Below are 20,185 nucleotides of genomic sequence, written 5' to 3'. Positions count from 1 at the left end.
GTTCCCATGATGCACTGTTTTTTCTCTTTTGCTCTGTATGCAACGCACTTGCATTTAATCATTAGTGATTGATCTCTGCTCCCTCCACAGCATGTTTCCTGGTTCTCTCCCTCAGCCCCAACCAGTCCCAGCAGAAGACTGCCCTCCCTGAGCTGGTTCTGCTGGAGGTTTCTTCCTGTTAAAAGGGAGTTTTTTCCTTCCCACTGTAGCCAAGTGCTTGCTCACAGGGGGTCCGTTTTGGACCGTTGGGTTTTAACATATTATGTATGGCCTTGCCTTACAATATAAAGCGCCTTGGGGCAACTGTTTGTTGTGATTTGGCGCTATATAAAAAAATTGATTGATTGATATCTATGGTGTTTTCAATGTTAAAGTTAGCGTTAAGCTGTTTCCATCAGCACGTTTGTGATTTGTTTTCTGTATAATTAATGGCTCAGCATTCGTTTTCGTAAAGAGTCAAATTGTAATTTTTTTTAATTTATTTTTATTCATATATTATAGCAACAATAATAGTCTACATATAGACAATAATAGTCAATAATAATAGACTAATAATGTTACAATACAATTTTAGAGAAAGAGACAAAAACAAACAGAAAAGATAAAACCATGTAACAATGAAAATAAATAAATACGAGGTCTATTAGAAAAGTATCCGACCTTATTAGTTTTTTCAAAAACCATATGGATTTGAATCACGTGTGATTGCGTCAGACAAGCTTGCGCCAGCAGCACCGCTGCGACGCGCGGAATCCTCCGCATCGTCTTGTCTCAATGTGCCGAAAAAGTGCTGATGTCCAGTCTGTTCACAATTCCTGTGCTAGTCAGACGACATCCTGGATAAAACACAGCATCCAGTTGGAAATGAATGGCACATTCCCACTGTACAGGAGTTTTTGTCATGGAAAGAAGAGCGGAGGCTTCGCGCCGTCGCGGCAACTCTGAATGTCCTTGAGTGGCCCAGCAGAGCCCCAGACCTGAATCTGACTGAACGTCTCTGGAGAGATCTGAAAATGTCTGGCACCGACGCTCCCCATCCAACCTGATGGAGCTTGAGAGGTGCTGCAAGAGGAATGGACCAAACTTCCCAAAGATTGTGGTGAAAGTGTAGGTACACGGACCCACAACAGGGGCGCAAATGAACGGAGCAATGGAGGAAGTCAAATCACAAAGCTTTACTGTTGTGAATACGCACAAACAACAACAACAGATTACAATTATAGCAGTAAGCCAAATTCCAATGGGTGTCGTGTGGCAGGCTCGACGATAGGAGACGTCTGTCCGAGTCGAACCGGAACCATCGATTTCCTCTGCCACCGAACCCGGGAATACTGGAGCCGCCAAGTCCCGAACTCCCAGGTGGCCACTGCCTCCGCTCGTCGGATCCGGTACTGCTGGCAAGGAACAGAAACAGTCAGGTGTGGGTGCGGCCGCACCCAGCAACACACAGGGTGGAAACACCACCTCACACTCTACTCAAAAAACAGCACTGTAGGATTGGAATGTGAGTACTATCCAACCACGTCCAATACGGTCTTCAGCTGACCTAAGCAAAGCAACAAAGTATTACTTCTCTGAATAACACAACTGGCTGAGTTCGTTACTCCTTAGTAGAGCGCTATCTCGGCAATGAGGTGGAGATGCCGTCCTGCTGATATACCTCCCTGGTGATTGATATCAGCTGTCTCAGGTGATGGGTGACAGCTGTCACCCTGCTACTCCTGGAGGCGGCAGCGCCCTCCGATGTCTGGAGCCCGCACTCCAGGCAGGGCGCCCTCTGGTGGTGGTGGGCCAGCAGTTACCTCCTCTTCAGCGGCCCACACAACAGGACCCCCTCCTTAACGGGCGCCTCCTGGCGCTCGACCAGGCTTGTCCGGATGGCGGCGGTAGAAGTCGGCCAGGAGGGCCCGGGTCCAGGATGAAGAGCTCTTCTTCAACCAGGAGCGTTCTTCGGGACCGTACCCTTCCCAGTCCACCAGATATGAAAACCCCGGCCATCCGTCGGACGTCCAGTAGCCGGCGCACAGTCCAAGCCGGCTCGCCGTCGATGATCCGGCAGGAGGTGGTGCCGGACCCGGAGCGCAGAGGGGGTGAGGTGTGATGTGGTTTGATTCTCGAGACATGGAACCACTGATGAATCCGCAGTGAGGCCGGAAGCTAAGCCTCACTGCGGCAGGATTGATGACGTTGAGGATCTTAAACGGTCCTATGTACCGGTCCTGTAGTTTCGGGGAGGCCACTTGCAGTGGAATGTCCTTGGTGGACACCACACTTCCTGCCCAGGACGATACGTAGGAGCGGGGTCCGCCGCCGGTCTGCATGGGTCTTCGCCCTCATCCGGGCCTCAACAAAGCAGAACGGGCGGCACGCCACACCCGACGGCACTTCCGCAGGTGGGCCTGGGACCGAGGGCACACCGACCTCTCCCTCAACCACCGGAAACAATGGGGGCTGATACCCAAACACACCTCAAAAGGGGAGAGGCCGGTGGCTGATGACACTTGACTGTTGTGGGCGTACTCGATCCAGGCCAGATGAGTACTCCAGGCCGCCGGGGTGCGCTGCTGTCACACAACGTAGGTCTGCTCCATCTCTTGATTGGCCCGTTCTGCTTGCCCGTTGGTTTGGGGGGTGATACCCGGACGAGAGACTGACCGTGGCCCCCAGTTCCCGGCAAAAGCTCCTCCAGACGTGCGAGGAGAACTGGGGACCGCGATCGGAGACGATGTCTGATGGTATCCCATGCAGCCGGACGACGTGGTGGACCAGGAGGGCCGCTGTCTCCTGGGCCGTTGGGAGCTTCGGGAGGGCCACGAAGTGGGCCGCCTTGGAGAATCGGTCCACTATCGTGAGGATGACGGTGTTTCCCTGGGACGGCGGGAGGCCCGTGACAAAATCCAGGCCGATGTGAGACCAGGGGCGATGAGGTACGGGCAGCAGCTGTAGCAAACTTGCGGTGGTCGGCTTTGCCCCTGGCGCAGGTGGTACAGGCCTGGATATAATCCCGGACGTCGGTCTCCAGGGACGCCCACCAGAAACGCTGCCGGACGACTGCCACGGTTCTTCGCACACCCCAGGATGACAGGAGAGCTTAGAACCGTGACAGAAGTCCAGGACCGCAGCCCTTGCCTCTGGTGGGATGTAGAGTCTGTTCTTCGGCCCGGTTCCGGGGTCCGGGTCTCGTGCCAGGGCCTCCCGGACGGTCTTCTCCACGTCCCAGGTGAGGGTGGCCACGATAGTGGACTCCGGGATGATGGGATCCGGGGGATCCGACGACTCCATTCTGACTTCGTCTTCATGTACCGGGACAAAGCATCCGATCTTTGATTTTGGTCCCGGGACGGTAGGTGATCCGGAAGTCAAACGGCCGAAGAACAGTGACCAGCGGGCTTGCCTGGGATTCAGCCGCTTGGCAGGTCCTGATATACTCCAGGTTCCGGTGGTCAGTGAAGACCGTAAATGGCAACGGACGTTCCCTCCAACAGATGTCTCCACTCCTCAACAGCCTCTTTCAACCGCAAGGAGTTCTCGATTGCCGACGTCATAGTTCCGTTTGGCCGGGGTCAACCTGCGGGAAAAATAGGCACACGGTGAAGAACCTTATCGCTCTTCCGCTCTGGGACAGCACGGCTCCTATCCCTGAGTCCGAGGCGTCCACTTCAACCACTAACTGGCGACTAGGATCGGGCTGCACCAGAACGGGTGCAGACGAGAAGCGCCGTTTCAACTCCTTGAACGCGGCATCGCAACGATCCGACCAGGTGAAGGGAACTTTTGGCGAGGTTAGGGCTGTCAGGGGGCTAACTACCTGACTGTAGCCCTAATGAACCTCCTGTAGAAATTAGCAAAGCCGAGGAACTGTTGCAGCTTCTACGGCTTGTGGGTTGGGGCCAGTCTCTCACCGCCGCAACCTTGGCCGGATCAGGAGCGACGGAGTTGGAGGAGATGATGAACCCCAAGAAGGACAAAGAGGTGCGGTGGAACTCACACTTCCTCGCCCTTCACAAACAGTCGGTTCTCCAACAACCGCTGCAGACCTGACGTACATGCTTCACATGGGTCTCAGGGTCCGGAGAAAAGATGAGTATATCATCCAGGTATACGAAGACGAACCGGTGCAGGAAATCCCGCAAGACATCATTAACCAACGCTTGGAAAGTCGCGGGAGCGTTTTGTGAGACCGAACGGCATGACCAGGTACTCAAAGTGACCCAAGGGGGTGTTAATGCCGTCTTCCACTCGTCTCCCTTCCGGATCCGAACCAGGTGATACGCATTCCTAAGATCAAGCTTGGTGAATACTTGGCTCCATGCAGGGGCGTGACACCGAATCCAATAGGGGCAACGGGTATCGGTTTGCGAACCGTGATTTGTTCAGTCCCCCTATAATCAATGCATGGACGAAGTCCGCCGTCTTTTTTACCCATAAAAAAGAAACCTGCACCCATCGGGGAGGTGGAATTCCGGATCAACCCAGCGGCTAACGAGTCCCGGATGTAGGTCTCCATTGATTCACGCTCAGGGCCGTGAGAGGTTGTACAGCCTGCTGGACGGGAACTCACTGCCCGGAACCAAATCAATGGCACAATCATAAGGACGGTGGGGGGGAAGGGTGGCGCCAGATCCTTGCTGAACACGTCGAACAAGGTCGTGGTACTCCACCGGCACCATCCTCAGATTGGGCGGGACTCTGACCTCCTCCTTAGCCTGGGAGCCGGGAGGAAACCGAGGAACCTAACACACACCGATGCAGGTCTCGCTCCACTGAACCACTACCGCCGGACGGCCAATCGATCCGGGGATTGTGTTTCAACATCCAGGGAAACCCCAAAATCACTCGGGAGGTAGCAGGAGTCCACAAAAAACTCGATCTCCTCCCGGTGATTTCCGGACACCACCAGAGTTACAGGTGGTGTCTTATGCGTGATTGGAGGGAGTAGGGAGCCATCTAGTGCTCGCACCTGCACAGGCGAGGTAAGCGCCACCAGAGGGAGCCCTATCTCCCTTGGCCCATCTGCTGTCCAACAGATTCCCTTCAGAGCCCGTTGTCCACCAGTGCTGGGGCTTTCAGGGTTGATTCCTCATAAAGGATCGTAACTGGGAGTCGTGTGGCAATGTGGGTGTGTCCCACGTGAATGTCTCGGCCCACCCTTAGCCCGTCTCTAGGGGCGGGCGTTGGTGTTTAACCGCTCGGGGCAGTCTCTCACTTGGTGCTCTGTCGATCCACAATTAAAACATACTCCGCGGGCCTGCCTCCTCTGTGTATCTGGTGCCCTAAATGTTGCCCTGCTCGTGTCCATAGCTTCGTCAGCAGGGGGAGCTGTAGCCACACGGAGCGCCGGAGCCGTGGAGCGTGGGGAAGGTGGGGCGCAGTCGGAACCGGAAGGGAGAGGGACGGCGCGTGCCCGGCCACGCCCTTCGTCTCGTTCCCGACGACGTTCCTCTAACCGATTGTCTAATCGTATGACAAGATCGATAAGCCCATCTAAATCCCGCGGTTCGTCCTTAGCCACCAGGTGCTCCTTAAGAACCAATGACAGTCCGTTTACAAAGGCGGCGCGGAGGGCAGTGCTATTCCAGCCGGACCTCGCAGCCGCGATGCGGAAGTCGACTGCATAAGCAGCTGCGGTCCGACGCCCCTGTCTCATCGACAGTAGCACTGTTGAAGCGGTTTCTCCTCTATTAGGGTGATCGAACACGGTTCTGAACTCCCTCACAAACCCATCATATGTCTGAAGGAGCCGTGAGTTCTGCTCCCAGAGCGCTGTAGCCCAAGCGCGTGCCTCACCGCGAAGCAGGTTTATTACATAAGCTACCTTGCTAGCATCGGTCGCGTACATAACAGGACGCTGTGCGAAGACGAGCGAACACTGCATAAGGAAATCCGCGCACGTCTCCACACAGCCTCCGTACGGCTCTGGGGGGCTTATGTATGCTTCCGGGGAAGGTGGGAGGGGTCGTTGAACGACCAGTGGAACGTCAATGTTACGCACAGGGTCTACGGGAGGGAGAGCCGCAGCGGCGCCCGGAGGGCGCGCTTCCACCTGCGCGGCGCCCGGAGGGCGCGCTTCCACCTGCGCGGCGCCCGGAGGGCGCGCTTCCACCTGCGCGGCGCCCGGAGGGCGCGCTTCCACCTGCGCGGCGCCCGGAGGGCGCGCTTCCACCTGCACGGCGAGAGCCTCCACCCTGCGGTTCAGGAGGACGTTCTGCTCGGTCATCAAATCTAACCGAGTCGTGAAAGCGGTGAGGATCCGCTGCAACTCACCGATTACCCCTCCTGCGGACGCCTGTGCGTCCTGTTCTTCCATTGGCCGTTCAACAGCCGGTTGACGCCCCTCGGGATCCATGACGATGGCCGAGATATCCTGTTGTGAAAGTGTAGGTACACGGACCCACAACAGGGGGCGCAAATGAACGGACAATGGAGGAAGTCAAATCACAAAGCTTTACTGTTGTGAACACGCACAACAAACACAACAGATTACAATTATAGCAGTAAGCCGAATTCCAATGGTGTCGTGTGGGCAGGCTCGACGATAGGAGACGTCTGTCCGAGTCGAACCGGAACCATCCGATTTCCTCTGCCACCGAACCCCGGGAATACTGGAGCCGCCAAGTCCCGAACTCCCAGGTGGCCACTGCCTCCGCTCGTCGGATCCGGTACTGCTGGCAAGGAACAGAAACAGTCAGGTGTGGGTGCGGCCGCACCCAGCAACACACAGGGTGGAAACACCACCTCCACCTCTACTCAAAAACAGCACTGTAGGATTGGAATGTGAGTACTTATCCAACCACGTCCAATACGGTCTTCAGCTGACCTAAGCACAAGCAACAAAGTATTACTTCTCTGAATAACACAACTGGCTGAGTTCGTTACCTCCTTAGTAGAGCGATATCTCGGCAATGAGGTGGAGATGCCGTCCTGCTGATATACCTCCCTGGTGATTGATATCAGCTGTCTCAGGTGATGGGTGACAGCTGTCACCCTGGCTACTCCTGTGAGGCGGCAGCGCCCTCCGATGTCTGGAGCCCGCACTCCAGGCAGGGCGCCCTCTGGTGGTGGTGGGCCAGCAGTACCTCCTCTTCAGCGGCCCACACAACAAAAGATAGGTGCACCAAGCTTGTGACATCATATTCAAGAAGACATGAGGCTGGAATTGCTGCCAAAAATGCATCAACAAACTATTGACAAAGGCTGTGAATACTTATGGACATGCTTATTTTTAATAAATTAGCAAAAAACAAACAAAAAAACAAACAAAAAAAAAACCCCAACTTATTTCATGTTGCCATTATGGGGTGTTGAGTATAATTTTGAGGTTAAAAATGAATTTACTCCATTTTGGAGTAAACCACTGGTACTGCAGACTGGTTAATGGCTGTGATCTTATTCTTTGATGTTGGTTCTGATTTGCAGATTTTTTTTTTATGTGGTTTAGGTATTTTGTGTTCCTCTGTCTCATTTTCTTATGCTCTATTATAGCATTTTCTTATATTCCCAAGTACTTGTGTGTTTATGTGGAATCCTCAGACAAATCTTCAGTATAATAATAATAATAATAAAGCCTTTGTCATTCTACATACATACAATGAAATTTGTCCATTTAACCATCCAAATTATATTTAGAGACAATCCAACCACTTGGGGGGGTGGGGTGGGGGGTGCCTTGTGCTTCTTGAAGTCCAGGATCATCTTTGTCTTAGTGGTGTTCAGACCCAGGTTGTTTGCTGGGCACCACACCGTCAGTTTCAGGACCTCATCCCTGTAGGTCAACTTGTCTTCACCTGAGATCAGCCCCACTGCCGTCATGTCGTCAGCAAACTTCACTGTGGTGTTGCTGGTGGGGTCAGGTCTGCAGTTGGACAGGTAGAGGGCTCAGCATGCACCCTGGTGGGGAGGCCGTGCTGATTGTCTGGGTGGAAGAGAGATGGGGTCAGAGGTTTGGCTGAGCTGTAGTCCATGAAGAGCATCCTGACGTAGCTCCCCCAGTGTTCAGGTGGCTCAGTGCAGTGTGTAGGGCAGAGGTCACCAACCCTGTTCCTGGAGGGCACCCGTCCTGCATGTTTTCTAACTCTCTCTGTTCCACTCCCAGGCAATTAACTATCAGGTGTGCTCAGCCAACCCAATCAACAGCTGCAAGACACCACTTAAAAAAACAAGTGTGTCTTGAGTAGGTTGATGTGGAAAACATACAGGGCAGGAGGGGCTCTCCAGGTGACCCCAGCTGGTCAGGACCCGTCGGGTCCAGACACTTTATTTATTACAGACAGTGATATGGGGTTGGAAGCTGCGTGAAACTGGGACGGTGTACAACCCCTGGCAAAAATTATGGACTCACCGGCATCGGATGATGTTCATTCAGTTGTTTAATTTTGTAGAAAAAAAAAGCAGATCACAGACATGACACAAAACTAAAGTCATTTCAAATGGCAACTTTCTGGCTTTAAGAAACACCCATATCATCAATGACTGTGGAAATTTACATGTTCTCTTCAGACAGTCATCTTTATAAATCTCATTGGAACGGCACCAAACAAAAGTTCCAGCATCATCACCTTGCCCAATGCAGATTCGAGATTCATCACTGAATATGACTTTCATCCAGTCATCCACAGTCCACGATTGCTTTTCCTTAGCCCATTGTAACCTTGTTTTTTTCCTGTTTAGGTGTTAATGATGGCTTTCGTTTAGCTTTTCTGTATGTAAATCCAATTTCCTTTAGGCGGTTTCTTACAGTTCGGTCACAGACGTTGACTCCAGTTTCCTCCCATTTGTTCCTCATTTGTTTTGTTGTGCATTTTCGATTTTTGAGACATACTGCTTTAAGTTTTCTGTCTTGATGCTTTGATGTCTTCCTTGGTCTACCAGTATGTTTGCCTTTAACAACCTTCCCATGTTGTTTGTATTTGGTCCAGAGTTTAGAACAACCAACATCTTTTGCAACATTGCATGATGAGTTACCCTCTTTTAAGAGTTTGATAATCCTCTCCTTTGTTTCAATTGACATCTCTCGTGTTGGAGCCATGATTCATGTCAGTCCACTTGGTGCAACAGCTCTCCAAGGTGTGATCACTCCTTTTTAGATGCAGACTAACGAGCAGATCTGATTTGATGCAGGTGTTAGTTTTGGGGATGAAAATTTACAGGGTGAAGCCATAATTTTTTCCTCAGAATTGAGTGATTCCATATTTTTTTCCCTCTGCTTGGTCTAAAAAAGTAACCATTACTGACTGCCACAATTATTTTTCCTGATTTCTTATAGTGTTTCTTAAAGCCAGAAAGTTGCCATTTGAAATGACTTTAGTTTTGTGTCATGTCTGTGATCTGCTTTTTTTCTACAAAATTAAACAACTGAATGAACATCCCCCGAGGCTGGTGATTCCATAATTATTGCCAGGGGTTGTAGCTGTGGACTGCTGGGTTTGGATCTCAAAGTGTGTGTGAAGGTGTTCAGCTACTCCACCAGTGAGATACTTGGGTCCTTGGTTGCGTTGTTCTGACCCCTGTAAGTATCCAGTCCAAATTACATACCAACGTCCTTGGAGAACTTATGAACTGCCTCCACGAGCTGACTGAGTCCCTGCTCTGAGTCGGCAATGATCTTCAAATCATCCATAAATAATAGATGGTGCACCACTTCTCAATGTTTCCTACCTCTGCCTCCACCCAAATCAGACTCGATGTCAAAGTCCTTCAAGATCTTGCTAAGTGGGTCCATTGTTAAGCAGAATAAAAGATTAGAGCTTGTCTCCCTGGAATATCCCTCTCTGATCTTCTACATCTGGGATTATTATTTGTCCCTCTGTGTGCTTTAGGGTGATGGTGGTGTTCCAATTATTCATTTGTGTCCTCAGGAAGGATCTTATTTCCTCATTGATTGTTGTAGAGTTCTAAGCATCTCATGATCCAGGAGTGTGGCACACTGTCAAATGCCTTTTTATAGTCAATCCAAGCCATGCTGAGGTTTCTCCTCCCATTTTTGCAGTCCTACAGGATATCTGTTGGGGTGGCGTGTGTGGATCCTAATGTGTTTGGGGGCGGGGGGCGGGGTTGTGTGGATCCTAACGTGTTGGGGGAGGCGTGAGTGACTCATACTTCTTTGGTGTTCTTTGCTGGATGCATGTTTGCTGAGGACTGTCAGTTCTCGGTGGTACAGTGGGTTGTGTCAGAGGGCAGATGCTGTCCCTGACTATTTTCCCAACCTCGTCTTGCATCACTTGTAGTTCGCCATCTGTAAAGTCTTTTTGTGTGACAAAGTTGTCTTTGGGTGGTGCATCGCCCTCTTGGTATGTCTTTCTTACTTGGGCAGTGGTGGTGGAATATCCTGTGCCATTCTCTATATCTTTCTTGAGATCATTCGAACAGTCAGTTGATGATCACCACGCACAACCTGCCTTATCCGCTCGTTGTTGACCTCAGTCACACTCGTTGAAGGCCTCCCACTCCTGGAGTCATCTTCCACCTCCTCGTGCCCCTCTTTGAACCTCTTGTGCCCATCAAAAGCATGTGTTCATGACATGTTATCTCCATACACGTGCCTAAGCATTTCAAGTGCTTGTGATGGAGTTTTCACCAAGCGGACTAAAGATTTCAGTTTGGTTCATTTCTTGGTGTTAATCGTTCATCCCTCAGTGCTTAACGCTGGGAAAAAAAAAAAAAGAGAGAAGGTGTGAACAAAAGCATGTAAAAGCTGCAGAAAGTCAAGATTACAGTTACACTCTCCCAAGATATGTTAGATAACACAAATTACCAATTCCTCTTCACACACATTATATATATATATATATATATATATATATATATATATACACATACATACATACATACACACACACACAACCCCTGGCAATAATTATGGAATCACCGGCCTCGGAGGATGTTCATTCAGTTGTTTAATTTTGTAGAAAAAAAAAAAAGCAGATCACAGACATGACACAAAACCAAAGTCATTGAAATGGCAACTTTCTGGCTTTAAGAAACACTATAAGAAATCAAGAAAAATAATTGTGGCAGTCAGTAACGGTTACTTTTTTAGACCAAGCAGAGGGAAAAAAATATGGACTCACTCAATTCTGAGGAATAAATTATGGAATCACCCTGTAAATTTTCATCCCCAAAACTAACACCTGCATCAAATCAGATTTGCTCGTTAGTCTGCATCTAAAAAGGAGTGATCACACCTTGGAGAGCTGTTGCACCAAGTTGACTGACATGAATCATGGCTCCAACACGAGAGATGTCAATTGAAACAAAGGAGAGGATTATCAAACTCTTACAAGAGAGCAAATCATCACGCAATGTTGCAAAAGATGTTGGTTGTTCTAAACTCTGGACACCTGTGCACTAATCATGGTGTCTAATCAGCATCTTGATATGGCACACCTGTGAGGTGGGATGGATTATCTCAGCAAAGGAGAAGTGCTCACTATCACAGATTTAGACTGGTTTGTGAACAATATTTGAGGGAAATGGTGATATTGTGTATGTGGAAAAAGGTTTAGATCTTTGAGTTCATCTCATACAAAATGGGAGCAAAACCAAAAGTGTTGCGTTTATATTTTTGTTGAGTATATATACACATACACACACACACGTTATGGATGAGCTGATTTTGGGTTTGTGGACTCGTGCACAGTCCAGCCCGTGTGCGCATCCGTACATCAGGCTGCAGTTCACCTGTGTTACAGTATCATTAAATGCAGCAGTTCTGTGTGTGCACCCAGTGTGAGGCTGAAAAAAATGATGGGAGGAAAAATAATGAGCCAAAGGTTTCTCTTTGATAATAATAATTAAAAAAAAAAAAACACCACAATGAGGTGGCTGCTTTAATTATATTCACCTGTGTGGATCACATGATGAACCAAAAATAAAATTAAAAAAACCCACGAGATCTACAAACACAAAATAAACTCATATCCATAACACTTTGAGAACACACACACACACTCACACACACGGCTTTGGCTTGAAGTCAGAAGGAGAAGCTGCGCTGACGGAAATCTGTCTGGTTTCTTCCTGTTAAAAGGGAGTTTTTCCTTCCCACTGTAGCCAAGTGCTTGCTCACAGGGGGTCGTTTTGACCGTTGGGGTTTTTCTGTAATTACTGTATGTCTTTTGCCTTACAATATAAAGCACCTTGGGGCAACTGTTTGTTGTGATTTGGCGCTATATAAATAAAATTGATTTGATTTGAAAAGACACACTTTCAGCATGTTGTCGCTCCACCAACACTCTGAACACGGTGGGCGTTAACCACAAGCCCGAGTCACGTGTCCACCTTAATAAGCACGCGTGCTAAAGCTGGAAAAGCTAACATGATTTAAGAAACTTCTTCAGAGGCTGAACCTTTACCTTAACGTATTTAATCACATTCTTGCAGTAAAATCACCAAAACTCATCTAAACTGACACAGAAGAATTTAAACCAAAAAATACCTTTGATCCCATTCTGACCACGTGCTTCATTTCCACAACAGATGGCGCTTCGTTCCGTGAAAACGTCAAGTTGCAGTTAGATGCGCAAAAGCCAAAGAACTTATATAGAACCTCTGCCACCGGAAATACTTCAAAATAAAGGCATCAGACAACAGACTGCCTTTAACACAGTAAAAACACAAAGAAGTGTTTTTTTACATTAAAAAAACAGACCTTCATAGGAATCATTTACAATTTCTGAATAGAATTTTATGTGGTAAAAATAAACATGCACAGTTGCAAAGACGGAGGTGGGACCAGACTGGCTTGCATCAATGTGAGCCAATCAGAAGCGCTCACTCAGGAGCTCTCAGCCAATGAAATGGAGGAACTCGCTGGTGGGTGTCCGCCTCTTTTTCCATGGGAGAAATACTGCTTTCACATCAGCCTCCAATAACACCAGGAAAACTCGCTAGATTTCTCGCTAGTCACTGGACCATTAGACCACTAGACCATTTTCGCTCCTGTATTTGCAGCCGGCCATTCGCACGTCTGCCATTTTGCGGAGTGTGCCCGCCATTTTGCGGGGAAAATGAAAAAAACAAACAAAAAAAAACACGATCAGTAGACGCGGATGTGTAAACATGACCTCAATGACGACAAAACCAAAAGTTAAATATTGTAATATTTATGGGTGAAAGATTTTTTGAACATTTCAAAATTCTCACACCGGCGCCCCTCGTGCGTCATGTCTGCACCAGTTAAAGACATGTTTACGCTCCGTGTCATGCTGGAGCATGAGTCAAAGGCATACTTGTGTCAGGGGGCATTAAATGTCGTGCTACGTGACACGATCTAATCGGCAACACAATGTGCAGCTCATCAAGTGGAGTAAAGAAGAGAACAGAGTGAGTGGTGACATCAGCGGATCGCATCAGAGCGCAGCTCATCTGAACGATTAGAAGTAAAAGTAAGTCCCTTCAGCTGCTCCCTTGTTTGCACTCGGGGTCGCCACAGCAAATCCAAGGTGGATCTGCATGTTGATTTGGCACAGGTTTTACGCCGGATGCCCTTCCTGACGCAACTCCACATTACATGGAGAAATGCGGCAGGGGTGGGATTTGAATCCAGAACCTTCCGAACTGAAACCAAGCGCATTAACCACTTGGCCACCACCCCCTATCTGAACGATTAGAACAAGAGGTTAAATCGTTACAAACATATTTAACAGCTGCACGCAAGAAGGAAAGAACACACAACTGTTTTATCAAGCCATGACCAGAGCCGGCCCAAGGCATACGCCAACTACGCAGTTGCTTAGGGCCTCCGAGAGCACCGAGATGTGATAAAAAAAGTAAATATATACATGAAATTAAAATAATATTGAATAATTTAAATGAAATTGTATTACACCCGAAAAAAAGTGAATTCATTTTGATAAAATACCAATACTAGGTTAATTGATGCCTCCTGTTGGCTGCTGCCACCGTTGGGCAAATTTAGACGCACCACTTGGGTCAGGTGGTCGAGAGGTATGGGACACGGGTTAACACTTTCATCGCCAGGGGGAACCCGGGAAGTCCCAAACGCTGCAGCTCCACGAACTTGTTCCGGCGGTGGCTGAGGAGGAAACTCCAAGAGGGTTTACTTAATATTGTTTGTCGTGTTTCAGGTTATGGACAGACTGATTTCTGGCTTGGATTCCGGTTGATTGACTTGGTTGTTGGTAGGTATAGAGTGGGAAAGTGTTGGAGTATTGGCTGATGGCCTGTATAGGCCCGGTATCGGTACTCTGCGCTATTCTTCTCTGTTGGTTGTGTGGTGTGCAATACCTGTTTCAATAGTAGTCACTTGATTGTTTGTGTGAGTTGTTTGTATGGCTTCTTCCTCGGGAAGTGGAGGGAGGGAAAGTCAAGTGTTTGAGAGGGAGAAGTCAATTAAACTGGCTGGAAAGCGTGATAGGGCTGATGTATCGCTTGACAAAGAAGGTGCTAGGTCTACTAAGATGGCAAAGCCCAGTGAGGAATATAAAGTGATTTATAAGCTTAAAGATCAAACCAGCGGTGGGTTTAGAGCTGTTAACCCACTAAAGGTTGTTGAGTCGCTTGGGAGTGTTGGTGAGGGCCTTGACGCCTGTGTTTTACCGAGCGGAGTGCTTTTAGTGTTCTGTAAAACAGGGACCAAGTGAATAGAGCGAAGAAAGTCATGAAAATTGCGGGTAAGAAAGTAGAAGCTTTAGCTGTAGAAAATACTGAACTTGTAAGAGGTGTTATTTATGACGTGTTTGCTGAAATGTCTGAGAGTGAAATCAAAGAAAACATTAAGGGAGGTATTGTGCGGGATGTAAAGCGGTTTAAAGCCCGTGACGGTGGAAACCCCAATGCCCCAGTTTTGATTACATTTGTTGGGAAAAATTTGCCAGAAAGAGTGTTTGTGGGCTGTTTGTCTTTCCAAGTGAAGAGTTACCAAAGACCCCCTTTGCGATGCTTTAAATGTCAGCGTTATGGCCATATGGCTGGCTCCTGTAATGGGGGCAGGCAATGTGCAAAATGTGGAGGTGACCACGACATTGTCTCCTGTTCAGTGTCGGCTCCTAGGTGTAGCAATTGTGGAGGCAGTCATGTGGCATCTTCAAGAGAGTGTATTCAGTTTGTAAAAGCCAAACAAGTGCAAGAAATAAAGCAACAGCAACAACTATCTTACGCTGAGGCCCTTAAAAAAGTGGAAAAAGATTCTCCTGTCCCAAGCAATATGAAACATTCCCTGAAGGTGCCGATAGAGGGCAGTAGTTCACCATCTAACAGTTCTAGTCAAGAGATGATTGTTGTTAACAAAGAGGCTTTTCTCACTTTTATTGTTGATGTTCTTTATGGTACCCGTGGCAAGCAATCAAGGTCTGACATAATAAAGTTTGTATCGGAAGCTGCAGCAAGATTCTTGGGGATTAAGGATTATGCTCCCCAGGATCTACATGCCTTTATGAGGACAAGACAGGAGCCTTTGAGTCAACCACTCTTAGGGGAGGAGGATGAGGAGGACAAGGAAGAAAGGTTTGACATAGGGGAATGTGATTTTGAAGGCAATATAGATGATGTTTAGTTTTATTTTTATGGTCTGTATCCTGCAGTGGAATGCTAGAAGTCTGATTGCAAATGGTCAAGAGTTTAAAAAGTTCATTAAAGATCTTAGTGCTAAACCAGACCTCTTGTGTGTGCAGGAAACATGGCTGAAACCGTGTCTTGACTTCTCTATTCCGGGATATGAGTGTCTACGCAAGGACAGGGTTGATCGGCAGGGAGGTGGATGTGCTACATTTATTAAAACGGGGTTACAATACAAATGGTGTGAATGTGAAGTGTCGCTTGAATGTGTGATTGTTGAGGTGTGGACTACTGAGGGTAAAATTCATGTAGTTAATTGTTATAACCCATGTAAACCCCTTGTACTTGCCGAGCTTGAGGAGGTGTTAAGTAAAATAGGTTCTCCTGCCCTTTGGGTTGGTGATTTCAATGCTCGTGACCCTCTGTGGGGAAGTCAGGACAGGGATTTTAACGGTACAGTAATAGAGGAATTTTTAGATCATGGAAACCTGGTAGTGTTGAATGACAACAGCCCTACACGTATTGATATAAATACAGGTAAGACTTCTTGCTTAGATTTAACCTTTGCTACTCCAGCTTTAGCTAGGATAGCAGAGTGGAAGGTGTTAGAAGAAGATACACTTGGTAGTGATCACTTTCCGGTTTTAAGTACATTTGATAAGTCTTTAGTAGTGAACCCGTTTGACAGAGTGGCTCGGTTTGATTTTTCTCGAGCTGACTGGGGAAAGTTTAGAGAAGATACAGTTAAAGGGTTGGATTTTGTTAATAGTAACGGGTCAATAGAGGAAATGTGTGAGTTTTTAACAACAATGATTGTGAGGGTTGCATCTGAGGCTATTCCTTGTAGAAGAAGTCCCCGTAATCGAGTTATTGTGCCTTGGTGGAACAAAGCTTGTGACGAGGTGGTTAAAAATAGGAAGCAGGCATTTAAGAATTTAAGGAAGAATCCTACTCTGGAAAATGTTGTTGAGTTTAAGAGGTGTAGGGCTCTGGCTCGGAAGACAATAAAAGTGGAAAAAAGAAATGCTGGAGGGCATTTTGTAATACAATAAACTCTAATACCCCAGTGAAGCAGGTTTGGGCTAGAATCCATAAGATGTCAGGTAAGGTAAACAATTCTTCAATTCCAGTTTTAAAAGATGGATGTACAGAAGCTATTTGTAGTAAGGATAAGGCTGGAATGTGTGTTAAAGCATTCCAAGAAGTTCATAATTCAGAATTATTAAGTGAAGAAAGCCTGAGATTGAGAGAAGAGTTTTTGTGTGTAGAAGGTTGGAAATTGAAAGGTAGTGTAGATACAAATGACTGTGCTTTTAATTTGTATTTTTCCCCTTGAAGAACAAAAAGCGGCAGTACAAGCTGGTGAAAACACGTCACCAGGACAAGATGGGATTAGTTACAAACTGTTGCAACACCTTGACGATGAAGTCTTAATGGAGATTCTAGTCTTCTTTAATTATATCTGGGATGCTGGAACTTTGCCAAAAGCTTGGAAACAAGCTATTGTGCTCCCAGTTTTAAAGCCAGGAAAGGACCCTTCCTCTCCATTGTCATACAGACCCATAGCACTTACTGCGGTGTTGTGTAAGGTGATGGAGAGAATGGTCACAAACAGACTTGTTTATTATTTAGAAGTTGGTGGTTTCTTTGTTGATTATCAAATGGCTTTTGAATTGGAAGAAATACTATGGACTCAGTTGCAGTGTTAGACCAAGATATAAGACGAGCTATAATCAATAAGGAAGCAGTAGTTGCAGTGTTTCTTGATATTGAGAAAGCTTATGATAGTATGTGGAGAGAGGGATTGTTGATTAAGTTACATAATGCAGGTATTTGTGGTAGGATGTTCATATGGATCAAAGATTTCTTAAGTGACAGAACTATACAAGTAAGAATTGAAGGGGAATTTTTTGAAATAGTAAGTATTTTTAATGGTACTCCGCAAGGATCAGTTATTAGTCCAGTTTTATTCAATGTTATGATTAATGACATTTTTTCTGATATCAAAGTAGGATTTGGGAGGTCTTTGTTTGCTGATGATGGCGCCATCTGGAGGAGGGGTAGAAACATTGCGTTTTTAATGAAACAAACTCAAATTGCCTTAAACCAAATAGTGCAGTGGGCAAATAAATGGGGCTTTAAGATTCCTATATCAAAAAGTAGTTATATGATTTTTGGACTTAAAAAGAAAATCCCAGACATAACCCTTATCATGTATGGCTGCCCTTTAGAGAGGGTGAAAGTTTTTACATTTTTAGGTATGTGGATGGATGAAAAACTAATGTGGTGTACACATATAGAAAAAACTGTTGTGAAATGTGAAAAGATTAATAATGTACTTTGTAGTCTGTCTGGTAGTGATTGGGGGGCAGAAAGGTCAACGTTGCACATGATTTATAGAGCAATGATAAGGTCATCACTGGATTATGGTTGTTTTGTTTTTGGTGCTGCGGTTAAATCCAGACTTCTCAAGCTTGATAGGATCCAAGCAAAAGCCCTAAGAATCTGTAGCGGTGCCTTTAGAACTACTCCTATCCCAGCACTGTTAGTCGAAATGGGAGAGACCCCTTTGAGTATTAGGAGAGAGAAGTTGGGTCTTCAGTACTGGGACAGGCTGTCAGGACTTGCGCATAACTCATCCGCGAAGTGTTTATTGGAAGAGAGTTATGAATTTACTAAAAAGAAGGATAAATCTAATTTCCTTTTTGATGTCCGGCAGGTCACTAAAAGGGCTGTCCAGGGAAATAAGGTGATAGGGCCAGTGGGGTCTCCTATTCCTTTTGGGTTTTGCCTGTACCAGATGTTGAGTTGGACCTTCTGGGGCTGAATAAGACTGTAGCCAGCAATTTAGTAAATCGATTTATATCTCAGAATACAGTTAGTATGTGCCACATTTTTACAGATGGGTCTCGGGATCCAAGCTCTGGTAGGGCAGGCTTTGGGGTTTATGTTATGAATAATCAGATAAGGCAGAGTACCCGTGTTACTAATTGCTCTTCTGTATGTTCGACGGAACTGTCAGCCATATGTTGGGCGTTAGAGTGGGTACAAAGTAACAGACCTTCTGAGTGTCATATTTATTCTGATTCTGCAGCTGCATTGCAAGCTTTGATGGGCGGAGCCTCGGGAGGAGCTCGTGCTAGAGATTCTGTCTTGCCTCCATCACGTTGAGTCAGCTGGCTGTTCTGTAACCTTCACTTGGATTCCTGGCCACTCTGGCATTTTAGGTAATGAGATCGCAGATTCATTGGCCAAAGAGTCCCTTCTGAAGAATAAAGTTGATGTTAATATCCCTTTGGGAAAGGTTGATTGTTATAGTATTTTTAAAGAGTTGAGTGATCAGAAGTGGCAAAAGCAGTGGGAGAGTGAGTCGGTAGGGAGGCACTATTTTATGTGTCAGCCTTCAATTAAAAATAAGAGACTCCTCTCCTCATCCTGACATAAGGATCAAGTCAAATTGATTAGATTGAGACTGGGGCATTGTGGGTTGGCAGCATATTTAAAAGTGATTGGAAAACATCCAGACGGGTTGTGTCAGTGTGGTCAGTTGGAAAGTGTTCATCATGTTTTAATGTGTTGTATTCTAGTGATAGGCGGAAATTGTTTAAAGATTTGTCAGACTGTGGATTGACTGAGTTTTCTTTTAGGTCAATTTTGTCTGAGGGCAGTTACTCGCATTTAGTGGACAAAGCTGTGATTAAGTTCCTCCATTCCACCAACCTCTATGTGAGAGTCTAACATGAGATAAAATATTTAACTATTACCTGTGGGGGGCAGCATTTTATGCTACGCCAGCGTATAGCCTGCCGGAATCTATTAGAAGAAGAAGAAGAAGAAGAAGGATCAGGTGGTCGATGAGAAAAGAAAAAAGAAGTTGGAAGGCGAGAAAAAACAATAAGACAAAGGTAGGTTTGCATGTCCAATATTACAGTTTTTGTTGTCATTATTTGCGAAATGCTCCGTTCGTTTAGTGTAAAGTGCTTTAGGTGTCTTAAAGTCAGAGGCGATTGCTTTAAGACTGCAAGGGAAGCTCAGCTTCTCCTAAAATGTCAAAAAATAAGTGATCAAATATATACTGTTGTGTGTACATGTCACTGACTAAATATGCGCTACAACGTTCAGAATCAGCTTCTTATCACTGGTAAAGACGCGGCTTTCCTCTCACTCAAACCCGCAGCTTCACAGTGCTTTAAACAGTGTAGCGACACAAAGCATGCAGCGAAATGAGACGAGTCATTGGATAAATGCTGGGCTTTGTCCCGCCCATCGGACACTCAGCTTGTCTGGGGGTCTATGGGGCAGTGGGCGGGCCTCGGCCGGCCCGGAGGCTCAGCTTCTGCATGATGATTGGATGATCTGTCTGAGGCTGAATCCCTTTTTGATTGACAGCGAAATGAGCAAATCAGCAATGATGGTGAGTTGAACCGGAGACTTTCCTAATCCTCTTAGCAGCATTTTCTTCGTTAAAAACGACGAGCAACAAATGGAGCTTTTATTTCTGGTGTTTTTTTTTGTGGCTGCTTGTGTTTGGAGACTGACTTCTATCACTCTTTCTGACTTCTATCTCAGTTTCTGTCTCTACCGAGCAGCGGGTGCTGCTGAGCTCCTCCACCGTCACAAAGCGCTCACAGGCGGACAAACTTCACACGAGCCTCCTGCCAGTCCCAGCTAG

The 20,185-nt window shown here is 46.8% G+C and overlaps 1 long non-coding RNA gene across 1 annotated transcript in view; it reads left to right on the top strand.

The window, feature by feature from the left end:
* Window positions 1-18,770, top strand: part of LOC117522200 — a 25,576-nt gene extending 6,806 nt beyond the window's left edge. The window contains exons 3-4 of the long non-coding RNA XR_004564169.1: window positions 7,968-7,976; window positions 18,647-18,770. This is a non-coding gene — a long non-coding RNA (uncharacterized LOC117522200). The remainder of the gene's footprint in view (window positions 1-7,967; window positions 7,977-18,646) is intronic.
* Window positions 18,771-20,185: the final 1,415 nt, after the last annotated feature.

Source organism: Thalassophryne amazonica, chromosome 12 (assembly GCF_902500255.1).
Source record: "Thalassophryne amazonica chromosome 12, fThaAma1.1, whole genome shotgun sequence".
Taxonomy (NCBI): Eukaryota; Metazoa; Chordata; class Actinopteri; order Batrachoidiformes; family Batrachoididae; genus Thalassophryne; species Thalassophryne amazonica.
Note: the sequence above shows the minus strand (reverse complement) of the source record. Positions and strands in the feature narration are given on the sequence as shown.